The following is a 9,122-nucleotide window of genomic DNA, read 5'->3' on the forward strand; positions in this document are numbered from 1 at the left end:
AGGAATAAAAGAATGACTAGAGTAAGATTGGGGCCGGTCAAGGACAGTAATGGGAAGTTGTGCGTGGAGTCCGAAGAGATAGGAGAGGTGCTAAATGAATATTTTTCGTCAGTATTCACACAGGAAAAAGACAATGTAGTCGAGGAGAATACTGAGATACAGTCTATTAGACTAGACGGGATTGAGGTTCATAAGGAGGAGGTGTTAGCAATTCTGGAAGGTGTGAAAATAGATAAGACCCCTAGGCCGGATGGGATTTATCCTAGGATTCTCTGGGAAGCTAGAGAGGAGATTGCAGAGCCTTTGGCTTTGATCTTTATGTCGTCATTGTCTTCAGGAATAGTGCCAGAAGACTGGAGACTAGCAAATGTTGTCCCCTTGTTCAAGAAGGGGAGTAGAGACAACCCTGGTAATTATAGACCAGTGAGCCTTACTTCGGTTGTGGGTAAAGTGTTGGAAAGGATTATAAGAGACAGGATTTATAATCATCTAGAAAGGAATAATTTGATTAGGGATAGTCAACACGGTTTTGCGAAGGGTAGGTTGTGCCTCACAAACCTTATTGAGTTCTTCGAGAAGGTGACCAAACAGGTGGATGAAGGTAAAGCGGTTGATGTGGTGTATTTTGATTTCAGTAAAGCGTTTGATAAGGTTCCCCATGGTAGGCTATTGCAGAAAATACGGAGGCTTGGGATTGAGGGTGATTTAGCGGTTTGGCTCAGAAATTGGCTAGCTGTAAGAAGACAGAGGGTGGTGGTTGATGGGAAATGTTCATCCTGGAGTTCAGTTACTAATGGTGTACCTCAAGGATCTGTTTTGGGGCCACTGCTGTTTGTCATTTTCATAAATGACCTGGATGAGGGCGTAGAAGGATGGGTTAGTAAATTTGCGGATGACACCAAAGTCGGTGGAGTTGTGGATAGTGCAGAAGGATGTTGCAGGTTACAGAGGGACATAGATAAGCTGCAGAGCTGGGCTGAGAGGTGGCAAATGGAGTTTAATGCGGAAAAGTGTGAGGTGATTCACTTTGGAAGGAGTAACAGGAATACAGAGTACTGGGCTAATGGTAAGATTCTTGGTAGTGTGGATGAGCAGAGAGATCTCAGTGTCCATGTGCATAGATCCCTGAAAGTTGCCACCCAGGTTGATAGCGTTGTTAAGAAGGCGTACGGTGTGTTAGGTTTTATTGGTAGAGGGATTGAGTTTCGGAGCCATGAGGTCATGTTGCAGCTGTACAAAACTCTGGTGCGGCCGCACTTGGAGTATTGCGTACAGTTCTGGTCACCGCATTATAGGAAGGATGTGGAAGCATTGGAAAGGGTGCAGAGGAGATTTACCAGGATGTTGCCTGGTATGGAGGGAAGGTCTTATGAGGAAAGGCTGAGGGACTTGAGGCTGTTTTCGTTAGAGAGAAGAAGGTTAAGAGGTGACTTAATAGAGACATACAAGATGATCAGAGGATTAGATAGGGTGGACAGTGGGAGCCTTTTTCCTCGGATGGTGATGGCTAGCACAAGGGGACATAGCTTTAAATTGAGGAGTGATAGATATAAGACAGATGTCAGAGGTAGGTTCTTTACTCAGAGAGTAGTAAGGGAGTGGAATGCCCTGCCTGCAAAAATAATAGACTCGCCCACTTTAAGGGCATTTAAATGGTCATTGGATAAACATATGGATGATAATGGAATAGTTTAGGTTAGATGGGCTTCAGATTGGTTTCACAGGTCAGCGCAACATCGAGGGCCGAAGGGCCTGTACTGCGCTGTAATGTTCTATGTTCTATGATCAAATGGCAGAGCAAACCGAAACAGCTTAAAATTGCTGCTATGTCTTACGGTAAGAGATTGGGCGAACTGGCCCTGTATTCTTGAGAGCTTCAAAGAATGAGAGGTGAGCTTATTGAAAATTGCAAATACTTAAAGGGATAGACAGGGTAAGATATTTTCCCTGCATCTGGTTGAGGAGTCCAGAATCAGGGGACACAGTTTAAAATCAAGTGGATGACATTCAGGACCAGAATGAGGAGTTTTTTTTCAATTCAATGTTGAGAGCCTTTGGAATTTTTCTTTACAGAGGGTGTCACACTTTGAGTATGTTTATCATTGAGATTGATAGATTCCTGATTACCAGCAGCATTCAAAGTTCTGGGGATGAGGTGGCTGAAAAGCATTGACTTATCCCATCAGTCACAATGACATTGAATGGTGGGAGAGATTTAACATGCCCAATCCTGCTCCTATATTCTTCAGTTCCTAACTGTTTATTTTTTGGTGCTGTGAAGTACTTGGAACATGCATTTATAGGTTTTGGGATGTTGCACCTGCTTTTAATTAATTTTTTTTAAAAATTGTGTTCATTAGACTTCACTTCAGCCCCACATTTCTGATCTTTGGGCACCCTGTGCAGAGGTGGTTGCATACTGGGCCTGGCTAAAGTAGCCTTCAGTAGCCTTCAGTTAATCTGGGCAGGCGGCCTATGAAGGGAGCATTATGAGTGACTGCCAGCCTCTGTTTTAAGACCATAAAACCATAGGAAATACGAACAGGAGCAAGCATTCAGGTGGTTGACCCTGCTCTACCCTTAAATGGGATCATGACTGATCTCAATACTCCTCACCTATTGTGGCTATGGACATGCCTGGATGTCCTTGAAGATACAGCATGGGATGTTAACTTGTGTTATTTGAAACTTTTTGAGATAGGTGGGAACTATAGTGACTGGGGCCATTATTTTAGAGTCATAGAGTCATACAGCACAGAAACAGACCCTTCAGCCCAACTCATCTATGCTGATCTGGTTTCCTAAACTGAACTAGTCCCATTTGCGTGTGCTTTGAGCTTGTCTAATTAACAATGGAAGAGGATAGGCCACTAGTGAGTCTAAAAGGAAGAGGTACATGTTTAGTTAATGAGATTGTTTAGTGCAGAATAGCAAAAAAGTACAATTTACATTACTCAACAAATATAATTACTAAAGACTCCTCAGAAACACGCATGTATTTCCTACAAATGCCAGCTTCTTTCTCCACCCAGAGACTGTGACATCATCAAATTGGGTGGAGCTTAATGCAGCATCAATATTAACTCTTTCAGAACCATTTCTTTTTACTGGAATTGTTAAATCCCAGGACTGGTAACGGATTGGAGACTTTTTTTTTCCCAGACCTGGGAACCTGCAAACATCTTCTACTGATAGGTGTAAATGTCATCACTTTTGCCAAATGTATAGTTGAAAATGATAGCAGGCAGCAGAATTTCCCGCTCTCCTCCTCAGCAGTAGCACAACACAAAATGTGGTATTGAAGGACGTTATACAGTATTGCCCAGTTGTCAAGTATTAAATGCAAATGATGCTTGTTCTTTATTTTATTTCAGTACATGGAAGCAACCCACATTTCATCAACAACATGAATGGTCTCACCATTTCCATAGATTTTGTCAACAAAAGGTTGTTACTTGAAAAGTACAACAATACAAGAGTACTCCAGTTGAGCTTTTTGTTCACTCCAGCCCTTTACAAAGCTATTTCCAGTAAGGACCAACATATCTAATTGTTAGAAATTTTGTTGACATCCATAGCTAAAATGTAGGCTAAGAATTCCTTTGATTGCTTTATTTTCCAGTATTGTAAATGTGTTCCTGGAGATTTCCTCTGCTCTTTCTAATGTGTATGCATTCTTGATTAACCTATTTTTCTTGAATTATTATTTTTAAATCCCAATCTAATCTATCCAACAAAAATAGGGCAAATTCAGGGCAGAAAATAGAAGTCAGAATGACCAGCCTCTTTCTTGCCAGGTAAAATTTGGCTGTCTGTACTGCACGAGATGGACTGCAGTTGTTCAAGAAGATAGTTCATCACCACCTTCTCCAAGGCAACTAGGCAAGGGCAACCAATTTTGGGCCAATCGATGGTGCTCATCTTCCATACAAGAATTTTTTAATGAAATTATGTGGCTCCCAACTGCATACCTTTTGAAAATGCAATACACTGCATTTCATGCCTCAAAATTGTCTTTTGGCAAGCTTGTAAAAGGGGTTAGAAAAGATTAGTTTTGCTTGGGTAGTTAAAATTGTTTTAGATATTAAGCAGGAAGAAATTTGGAAAGTGATCGGGAAGCAAAGAGAAAAATTAAAACAATAGTCCGTTTGAATTGTTATTTTATAACTTGAGTAAAGTATTATTCCTCAATTTAAGAAATTTACAACAGTAATATTAATACATGCTTTAGCATTTATAATTTATATTTGTCCATATAAGGATCTGAACATGTATGCCTCGAATTTTACATGGTGAAATGCCTGATGTTTGGCTAGGTCTTTCATCTGTTCTCCACCTCCCAGTCCAATCCATTATTCTAGTTTTTTTGTGGCTAGAACTTCTTTAAACTTTATCCTGTCTCACAGATATTTCTTTTTTTTAGATTCAGATAAATATATGTCACTGGAATCTGTGAAATATCCCAACTACTTCATCCGTTACTTTGACAATGGGACCGTTACTTTGGAGAAATGGCAGATGGGTGATCTGTTTCAAAAGCAAGCTTCATTTGTAGTCCATAAGAATAGATGGTTTGCCAAATACAATGCATTTGAATCATACACCTCTCGACAAGAATTCCTCTTTGCCAATCCTAATGGGATTATATCAATGGAAAAATATGATGCCAGAAAAAGGATGGCTATGAGTTTCAAGATCACAGGTATTTTGTTTGCTTGTTCCTAGGACATAGCCAGCAAAGCTGCAACTTATCAAAGAATGTACAGAAGGCAATTTAGTTTCAGTATAAGTAAGAATTCTTCAGCAAATGGTATTCTTATTCATGAATTTTCAGGGATAATCAACTGAATTATGATGGATTGGTGGATCATGAAAATGCGAAATGTTGCATAGATTCATACAGTGCAGAAAAGGCCCTTCAGCCCTTTGAGTCTGCACCAACATAACTACCACTTCGTCTATTCCTCTAGGACCACAACAGAATTGTTCCCTTTAGATTTGCTAAAACCTATACTCTCCCCAGCTCCTTTTTGAATGCCCCCCTCCCCCACCATTGCTCTGCTGTAGACTTACAAGGAGTTGTTCCTAATCTACTGTGGCCAGATCCTGCTTTATTCTAATAAAATCTGCCTTCCCCCAGTTCATTTCCATCTTTTGCAGGCCATTGTTTCCCTCATCCAGAACAAATTTGAACTTTACTGTTGTCACTATCACCTAAATGTTCCCTCACTGCCACACAGAATATTTGTCTGACTTGTTTCCCCAGAACCAGATCCAGCACGGCGCTGTCCCTTGTTAGGCCTTCTGTGTACTGATACATAAAACTCCCCTGGATACATTTCAAGAAATCCATCCCTCTAAACCCTTAACACTATAACTAGCCCAATTTATGTTGGGTAAATTGAAATCCCCTAGTATACCCAATTATTACTCTTACACATCTCTGTGAACTGTCTACATATTTCTGTCCCCTTAATATTCTTAAGTTCTATCCATTTAGCCTCATTTGAGGACCCTTCCAAGGCATCATCTTTCCTTATTGCAGTATCTGACTCCTTAATTAATAGCACTACATTACCATGCTTTTTACACCCTCCTCTGTCTCACCTAAAGATCCGATTCCCAGGAATAATAAGTTGCTAGTCCAGCCCTTCCCTCATCCATGTTTCTGTGATGGCAACAATATCATATTTCCATGTATCAATCCTTGCCATTAACTCATCAATCTTACCTATTACACTCATGGCATTAAAATAAAGACAATCCAACCTTACCTTACTCTCTCAACACTCAACATAGCTGAACTCACTGTGACTTGTCGTAGCATGATTTGTAGCATGATTCCCTTGCTGTAGCATGATTTGTCTCTGTTTCATCGATATTCTGTGTCCCCTCCCCCCCGTCAGACAAGTTTAAACTCCTCCCAGTAGCACTAGCAAACCCACCTGCATGGAGAGACTTATTTAAAATTTCGAGAAAATTTGTAGCTCAGATTGTGGATAAGTTTGTAGACGTGCTTGCCAAGCCCGTGGGTTTGGTCACAAACGTTTCATCACCCTGCTCGGTAACACCATCAGTGTGCCTCCGGTGAAGCGTTGGTGTTCTGTCCCACTTGTTATTTATATGCCTCGGTTTGCTGGCTTGGCTCATATTACTTCCAATTCTGTTTCTCAGTGTTTTGTACACAGGGTCTAATTTAACGTGTTTGTTGATGCAGTTCCTCTTGGAATACCAAGCCTCCAGGAATTCTCTTGCGTGTCTCTGTTTGGCTTGTGCGATTATGGATGTGTTGTCCCAGTCGAATTTGTGTCCCTTGTTGCCCGTGTGCAGTGAGACAAATGAGAATTGGTTGTATCTCTTGGCGGCTAGTTGTTGCCTTGAAGGAGCTTCAAAAAAATGACTCCACAGGAACCATGGCCACAGTTGTGCAGACTTTGCATTTGATTAAGACTATTTGGCACCCCCAAGCCTGTGTTACCATTTTTCCTCATTCTTTTAAAGGGTGCAGATGTCCTTTGTTGATTTTGAAATCATAACCAGAGCATTAGCCTGGGCCTCTTATTTACTAGTCCAGTTCTATTACCAGTACACACCATCACCCCCCAGGTACTTGCTGAGAGAAGAATGAGTGACAAGTGCTGATCATGGCGATCTGAGTTTGGCCTTAACTCCACTTTCCTGCCAACACCAATAACCTTTGACTTACTTGTTAGTCATGAGTATATCTACCTTAAAGCATTTAATGACCTGTCTCCATCTTTCTGTAGGCAAGAGAGTTGCAAAGACTGAAACCCCTCTGAGAGAAAAAACCGTCACATCTTTTTCTCGAATAAGAGAAATCTTATTTTAAAATGATGTCGCACAGTTCTAGTCTGTTCCACAAGGGGAAACATCCTTTCAGCATCTACTCTGTCAAATCTCATCACAATATTGTACCTGTCAAAAGCTTCTCCTCATTCTTTTAAACTCCAAATGATATAGACTCAATTTATTCAATCTGCCATCATTAGATAATGTCCTCATTCCAGATATCAATCAAGCAAATTTTCTCTGAACAATTTCTAATGCATTCACATCCTTTCTTTAGTAAGGAGACCAAAACTGTACACGGTAGTCCGAATGTGGCCTCACCAATATTCTGTCCAAGTATAACAAAGCCTCCTTTATTTTACATAAAATAAAATAAACCAGGTTTGCGGGCGGCACGGTGGCTCAGTGGTCAGCACTGCTGCCTCATTGCACCAGGGACCCAAGTTTGATCCCAGCCTCGGGTAACTGTCTGTGTGAAGTTTGCACGTTTGCCCCCATCTGTGGGGGTTTCCTCCGGCTGCTCCGGTTTCCAAAGATGTGCAGATTACATGAATTAGCCATGCTAAATTGCCCCACTGTGTCCAGGAATGCGCAGGCTAGGTGGATTAGCCGTGGTAAATGTGGTTAATGGGGATGGGGTGGGTCTGGGTGGGATGCTCTTTTGAGAGTCAGAAATAACTGCTAAACATAAATAAGGATAATTATATGGAAATGAGGGTGGAGATGGCTGGAGTGAACTGGGAAAGAGGTTCAGCAAAAATGACGGTAATGAATAATGACGAATATTGAAAGAACTAGCTCATGACTCACAGCGTGCATATTTTTTTTTCCTTTATTTATTTACGGGATGAGGGCATCGCTGGCCAGGCAGCATTTATTGCCCATCCCTAATTGCCCAGAGGGCAGTTAAGAATCAACTATATTTCTGTGGGTCTGGAATCACATGTAGATAAGACCTGGTAAGGAAGGCAGTTTCCTTCCCCAAAGGGCATTAGTGAACCAGATGGGTTTTACCTGACAATCAGCAATGGATTCACAGTCGTTGTTAGATTCTTAATTCCAGATATTTATTGAATTCAAATTCCACCATCTGCCGTGGTGGGATTTGAACACAGGTGCCCAGAATGTTATCTGGGTCTCTGGATTAACACACCAGCAATAATACTGCTCAGCTATTATCTACCCCTATAACTCTCGGAGGAAGAAGGATTCTAGGGATAGGATAAACCAACCATGATTAACCATGTTATTTAAGGACAATATCAAAGTGAAGTTAAAAAAACATACAATGTGGCAAAGACTAGTGGTAAATCAGAGGACTGGGAAAGTTTTAAAAGCTTACAATAGATGACCAAAAAAACAAAGATGGAGAAAATAAACTATAAAGACAAATTAGCAAGTAACATAAAAATTGGCAATAAGACCTTCTTTAAATAGAATTTCTACAATGCAGAAAGAGGCCATTCAGTGCATTGAGTCTGCACTAACCCTCCAATGAGCATCCCCCCAGATTCACCCCATCCTTGTAATCCTGCATTTACCATGGATAATCCATCTAGCCTACACATCTCTGGACACTACAGAGCAATTTAGCATTGCCAGTCCACCCTACCTGCATGTCTTTAGAGTGTGGTAGGAAACCAGAGCATGGGTGGAAACCCATGCAGACACGGCGAGAATGTGCAAGCTCCATACAGACAGTCACCCAAGGCTGGAATTGAACCCAGATCCCTGGTCCCATGAGACAGTAGTGCTAACCACTGTGCCCTTTAAATGGGGGGGGAGGGTGAAATTGGGGGTTAGTTCTGCAGTAACTGAATAGTCCAATCCTGGAACTGCGGATTCTGCAACAATGGGGCAGGAGGTGTATGAGGGGGTGGGTGGTTGGAGCTCTTTATATTCTGTACGCTCTTTCTGCTGGTTGTGTTTAGCTTCTGTGTGCTCCACACAGTGACGGTTGAATTGATTGGAGCCTTTGTGGATGCTTCATCTCTAGTTTGTAGTTTCCAGGGCAAGTGATTCCCACATGTTAGTGGGAATGTTCCATTGATTAGGGAGATTTTCAGGGTGTCCTTGTAGCATTTTGCCTGCCCTCCTAAAGATGTGTTACCATTGCGGAGCTCAGAGTATAGCAATTTTTTAGGGAGTCTTGTATCAGGAATGTGGACAATGTGACCTGCCCATCTCAACTGGTCTTGCATGACCAGTACCTCAATACTGGCTTGGGCAAGTGGATGGGGAATGGACATGTAATATTTTAACATCAATTGTTCATTATACATCACCATCATACAGTCCGAGCAGAGTGAGGT

The sequence above is a fragment of the Rhincodon typus genome, chromosome 3, assembly GCF_021869965.1.
Source record: "Rhincodon typus isolate 14 chromosome 3, sRhiTyp1.1, whole genome shotgun sequence".
NCBI classification, from domain to species: Eukaryota; Metazoa; Chordata; class Chondrichthyes; order Orectolobiformes; family Rhincodontidae; genus Rhincodon; species Rhincodon typus.